A 6,806-nucleotide genomic window follows, 5' to 3' on the forward strand; every position below is an offset into this window, starting at 1 on the left:
AGGCCGATCCTTAATGATATGAATGACCCGCATCCAAGTTAGGCCCCGTTGGATGGATTGCACACTTCAAAGTTAGGTCCTGCACTATAGACAGTCCACATTAAAGGTGGGCCTGCATGATGAACGGCCCACATCCAATGTGGACCCCGCATATGATGGATAGCCCACATCGAAGGTGGGCCTCACATGGTGGATGTTTCACATTGAAAGTAGGCCGCCCTACCGTTTGGACAAGTCACATTGAAGATAGGACAACGGTGGGCCTAACATAATAATAGGTCCACATCAAAGGTTGGGCCCACATAATGGATGGTGGATATTAAAGGTGGATGGAACAAACTTGAGGGATAAATAATTATATGATGTTGAAAACTAAACATACTTTTTCACACTTTTCTTTTTTTCTTTTCTTTTTTTAATGATAAGTATGTTGTTTACAAGGCAAATATATCTCTTGAATAAGTAAAAACCAAGATAAATGACTTGAGGCATAATTAGATTGTGTAAAGTAACTTGCGACCTCTAAGGGCATGTTGGCTGTTTGGATATCACCAAATAAGTTATTTTTTAAATTATTTTAAGTAATTAAGTTATTTTTTTAAACTTAAGTTAGTTTGGTCTAACTTACACTATCAAAAAAAGGGGCAAAGGCTACAGTCCATGTTAGTTTTTTGCTACGGATCTAAACCGTAAAGGTACCACACCATTACTAATTAACAACGGTGTAAGGGGCTCTATAGGGACTAAAAAAATATATGTATTCTATCTAAGCCGTTCATATATTTTGAAATATTATTTTAGGGCATGAAATCAAAAATCAACTAGATCGAAGGCTAAAGTGGACCACACAATAAGAAACATGGAGATTAAATCACATGTACTTCATATGGTGTGGTCCACTTGCGCCTTCAATATACTTTATTTTTTGGAATATGAAATAAATATTTTTAGTAAAATTAATGGACGGAATGGATTAAGCAAATATATCATGGTGGGCCCCACAGAGCCCCTGGCAGGGCCGTCCATGAGTCCCTATGCCCAAAAATGGGCACGCGCTCGAAACAGAGCTGCGCCCAAATTTCGCCCTATCTCTCTCTCTCTCTCTCACTCGTTCTTTATTCCATTATCTCGCCACTCCTCTCTCTCTCTCTCTCTCTCTCTCTCTCTCTCTCTCTAGCCCCGATCCTCTCTCTGCCACTCTCCCTCTCCACCCCCAATCCTCTCTCACTACTCCCCATCCTCTCTCTTGGAACATAGGAAAAATCTGAGCAAAAACAATGCAGGGCTTCGGATCGAGAGTTTTCGAAATCAAAACCTTAGGGTTTGAAAACAAAACCCTAAGGTTTCTCCTGGGAACTGCAACTGGAGCAGCGATATGGGTATTCATCAAATGCATTTCTTTATTTCTTCTTCCTGGGAACCAGTTCTTTGATCATGCTATTGGTGCGAATGTTCCTCAATCTTGGTTTCTTCCAATGAAGGCAACATTTGATTTGCTTCTCGTCCAGGTTAATGCTTTTCTTGAAGTTGATCTTGGTTACTTGGATGGATCTTGAGCATTCTTAACACTTTTTTTTTTTTTTGTAATCAGATCTTTATACCTTGGCCAATTGGTTTGAACATTGGACAGTTGACATGCTTTGGTATTTGGAAAAAAAAAATGCAGACGAGTTGTTTGTTAAAATGCCAAAGAGATGTGATTTGTGGAAAATGGTATGCTTTCAGTTTGGTCTTTCTTTTTCCCATTGTTTATATGGATGCTTGTATGTATGCATGATCAACAATGTATGCATACCTGTAAAATGATGGAAAAATGTGTTAATGGGGTTTCTTTAAGCACATGCAAGTGAAAAAAAAAAAAAAACAACGCTAGAAGACTGTCTTTGAAAATCCTATTGTTCCTCTCCCTCCAAATCCTCCATAGGATCCCAAAGAAAACCAATCCCGAAATGAGGCATTGAAGATCCAGCTGATTTCAAACCTTCCTTAGAAGTATTTCCAATCAGACTTGGCCATAGCACAGTGAATAAAAATATGATCGACTGATTCCAATTCTGAATTGCACATGATGCATCTGCCCATAGTATAAGGAATTTTTTATGTGGATTGCATTTGAGTCCCTTTTTTTTTTCTCTACCCATGAGTCGGCCCACATGGTTGTATAGTTGGATGACCTACATTGAAACTTGATGCTGCAGGACATGCCTCAACAATTGAAAGTAAGGCTTCTAGAAGAGGTGAGAGAGCATGATAGAGAACGGATTGTCTGTAAGTACGATATTTTTATGCCTTAGATTGTGTCATGAGTTTCTTGGGTTTGAAACTATTGATATATGGTTTTTTATTTGATTTCTTTGTTGATATATGTGTGGATGTGATCTTTTATATTTTATTTTTAAGTTTACGACTTCCTGGCTATTTATATGATGTTTTTGTTTATATGAATGAATATTCCTTTGACACTTTTTATTGATTTTATAATATGTTAGAAACTAGGAAGTATTCCTTGTGGTTATTTCATTTGATTATGCTAACTTAAATTTGATATGAATGCCAATGAATTAATTTCAGTTCATTAATAAGTGCTCCAAATGTACTTTAAGAGTTTCCTACATACCTTCACATCTTTGCACTTCAATTTAATAAGTTCTCCACTATCCCTTCATGTTTTCTTTGGATTGCAAAAGAAAATTATTAGAAATGCTAGTATTTTTATTTTTGAATTCTGTTTTTCATTTAATCTATTTGGATGGAATTTCAAGACTTTATAGTAATCAACTGCAATTTTATTTTCACTTATTTGAGGCTTGTTTGGATGCACCCCGAAATGAGAATGATGTTAGAACTTGGGTGTTTGTTTTGGATGTTGGGTTTGATTTAGTTCAAAGGGGAGTAGTGTATTACTAGTTAGAAAATTATGCTCCATAACCATGGATGTCAAGGAACTCTTACTGAAGCTCAATTCTGTCAAAGAGTCGCTGAATCAGGCTAATTCTAATACAAGTTCATCCATTGAAATGGCCACATTGAGCTTGTAAAAATGAAAGACATTGAGGTGAGTTTGTTTGAAAGAGAACCATTTGTAGAGAAACATTTTTCAAGGAAGTCTTTTCATAAAAATTTCTCAAACCTCCCCTTGTCTTTTTTTTCCTCTCTAAATACTTTATTGGAAAATAGAAAATGTCACTCTCTCCTTTATTTTCCATGATCCCAAATTGGCCTTTAATTTCTTTCTTCTATTAGTATTGTACAGTTATTATATAGAACGGTTTGATGGATGCTTTGATTGGTAGTTTGAACAATAGATGGCTTGGTGCATAACTTTTGCTTCACTGCCTTAATTAGCTTTTACTCCAATTTCCTATAATATTTGCAAGGTTATGGAATATGAAGTGATTCATTTAAATGGTCTAAACTCATAAACATGCATTATTCATTTGAACGATTTGAATTATGATTGGAATGAATACTCATAACCAAAACTCGAACTGAGGCTTGAAAACTCAATTGTTGGCCTTAAAAACTCAGCCCAAGTCCAGCCCTCAGACATCTAGGGTCAACAAAAACTCAAACTAAGGCTTACCCCTTTTGGCTCTAGCTAGTAGACCAAGGTCAGCTCAATGGAAAAATTGCTTTTCATGCCTCCTCTAAGTGCCTATTGGTTCACTTTCTTTGATGGGCTGTTTATTTTGCCCCAACAATAGTTGCATTCAACTACAATAATAGCAATTTTACATTATTTGATTCAGCCCCTAATTTTTTCCTGTTCCAGACAAATACTTCCACTAAGCAGTTTAATGATTTGAGATCCTTCTGCCTGAAGATCATTTCATTCAGAACTTGCAGATGTTACTGTTAAAGAAGGTGGTAGCTATGAGGCTCTGTTTTGGAATTATTTCCTCCTTATAAATCAGCTTTGTATCATAACAATATAAGATACCCAAACTTGTTTATTAATTATAGCCGCCCAGACCATTTGAAATGTGGGTCCCATTGTGGATGGAGCATATATCTAAAATCACGCTGATCAAGCAACCCTAATCATCCAATTAAAGGCTATCAAGCAGATAGTTAACAGTAAACTAATGAGTCATATAAATTCAAAGGGAAATGTGTGGTTAATATCATCTTCTTAGTGCAATTTTTCAGTTATGCTCCCTTCATAGTTTAGCGATTTGGATGGATTGGATTGCCAGGCAACTACCCTGTGTGTATGTTCAGAGAGTCACCACCTTAAAAATAAAAAAGAAAAAGAAGAAGAAGAAAAGAAAATAAGAAAGAAAAAGAAGAAGTGGGGCAAATCTAATGAGCAATCAACTATCTTGTCTTTGTGTGTTTATGCATATATTTGGGTGTAACTCCTTTTTCTGTCGAAACAATGATGACCCAATGGCAGTTTTCCAGATCTAAGACATGTCCTGTTGGTCTCAAAGAAAGGGTGCCTGCTCTTTTATGATCCATATTATGACTAAAGGTCCTTATGGGTGTTTCTGTCTCTTTCAGCAGATGGCACCTAATTCCAGAGAGTAGGAAACCAAACAGTTGTATTATCAACTTCTTTGATGAGGTAAGTCCTAATCCTCTCTTTTTTGCTTTTTTTCTTCTTTTTTTAGGGATGAAGAGTTAGGTAATTCCTACTGTTTATGTCTCTTTTTCTTATTTATCTTTTTTAAAAGGATGGTTAGCCATAAATGATGTTGCCCCATTTGTTCTAATTTTCAAATCTTTGTTTTGACTATCGATTTTCCTGAAAGGACTGAAGTTTTGATGTTACAATTGTTTTCCAAGGGGAATACTCGCAACCATATTTGAACATATTTATAGTCTTAGGCTCCATTTGGTTATCACATTAGTATTTATGAAAACATTTTTTTAAAAAAAACCAAATGGAGCCTAAGCCCTTTTTTAACTCCGCCAATGCAACTCCTTACATTGCCGGTCCCAAGCCCGGGTAAAGGAGGAGGGAGAAGGGCCTTAGAATGAGATCGTTAACTATAGAGGAGATCCTGAAAATGCAGTGAGTATATCTGGTTATCTATAATAATAATAATTTGTTCATTATAGTGCATTCACAATAGTTATCATTATGGTTATAATTATTCATTATGTGACAGGTTTTTAGGTGAGATGATCGAGTTTCAAAACAAAACAGTCTACGGTTTTAAGAAGCGATTCCCAGGATGTATGTGTGTTTCAGGGGCCATTTGCACCTTGAAAGCATACAATGGAAGGTAAGGAAAACCTTCGAGTTTCCTTCTTTGAATCATAAAAAGGTATTTGTGCTGAATCCCATGCATTGGCAATATTAGGCATGCTCATGAGCAGGACATGCATAATTCCATAAAAATTGATGGAGCAAACCCGGATGTGCGTCGAAGCTATCCAGATATTGAGCGGGGGTCCCTAGAAGGTGGGAACCGCTTTTATGACCATGATGAAGCTGTCCATTTCCTATGGATAGCATTGGAGTGGCCTGGCCATTTGGACAGGCTGTGTTTATGTATTTGGTCACCATTAATGGAGTAGACCCAGATGTGCGTCGGAGCTATCCAGATGAGCGGGGGTCCCTGGAAGATTGGAACCGCTGTTATGACCATGATGAAGTTGTCCATTTCCTACGGACAGCATTGGAAGGGCCTAGCCAATTGGAGCAGGCCGTGTTTATATCTGTATTTACAGGGACCACACCCTTATCCTATAACCTAAACCGATTCTCAAATCCCAAAACCTATAACTACAACCTAAACCTTAACCTAAACCTATAATCTATAACCTAAACCTATAACCCAAACTCAATTCCCTAAACTTTAACCTACAACCTAACCTAAACCTATACTTATAACCTAAACCTATTCTCAAATCCCAAAACCTAAAACCTAAACCTTAACCTAAACCTATAACCTATAACCTATAACATGAACCTATAACCTAAATTCAATTCCCTAAACCTTAACCTATAACCTAACCTAAACCTATATTTATAACCTAAACCTATACTTATAAGCTAAACCTATAACCTACAACATTAACCTTAACCTATAACCTAAACCTATACATATAACCTAAACCTAAACCTAAACTTTTAAGCTTAACCTAAACCTATTCTCAAATCCCAAAACCTATACTTATAATATAAACCTAAACCTAAACTTATAACCTTAACTTAAACTTATAACCTTAACCTATAACTTTAACCTATAACCTATAACCTAAACCTATACTTATGACCTTAACCTAAACCTATTCTCAAATCCCAAAACCTATAACCTAAACCTAAAACTTAACCTATAACCTATAACCTATACATATAACCTAAACTCAATTCCCTAAACCTTAACCTATAACCTAAACGCAATTTCCTAAACCTTATCCCATAACCTAACCTAAACCTAAACCTATAACCTAAACCTAAACATAAACCGAAAACCTAAATGTATTCTCAAATCCCTAAACCTAAACCTACACCTAATACTAATCTCAACTCCCTAACCTAAACCTAAACCTAAACTTAAAAACCCAAACCCAAACGAGATCCCGAACCCGAACCCGATTTCCTAAACCTAAACCTTAACCTATTCTCAATTCCCTAAACCTATAGGTTATAATCTAAACCTAAACCTTAACCTAAACCTAAATCTAAACCTTAACCTAAACCTATAACCTTAACCTAAACTAAAACCAAAACCTATGACTTAAAACCTTAACCTATAACCTATAACCCAAACTTATAACCTATAACCTAACCTTAACCTAAACCTAAAACCTAAACCTTAACCTATAACCTAAACGTAAACCTAAACCTAAAA

This window comes from Magnolia sinica, chromosome 1 (assembly GCF_029962835.1).
Source record: "Magnolia sinica isolate HGM2019 chromosome 1, MsV1, whole genome shotgun sequence".
In the NCBI taxonomy this organism is placed as follows: domain Eukaryota; kingdom Viridiplantae; phylum Streptophyta; class Magnoliopsida; order Magnoliales; family Magnoliaceae; genus Magnolia; species Magnolia sinica.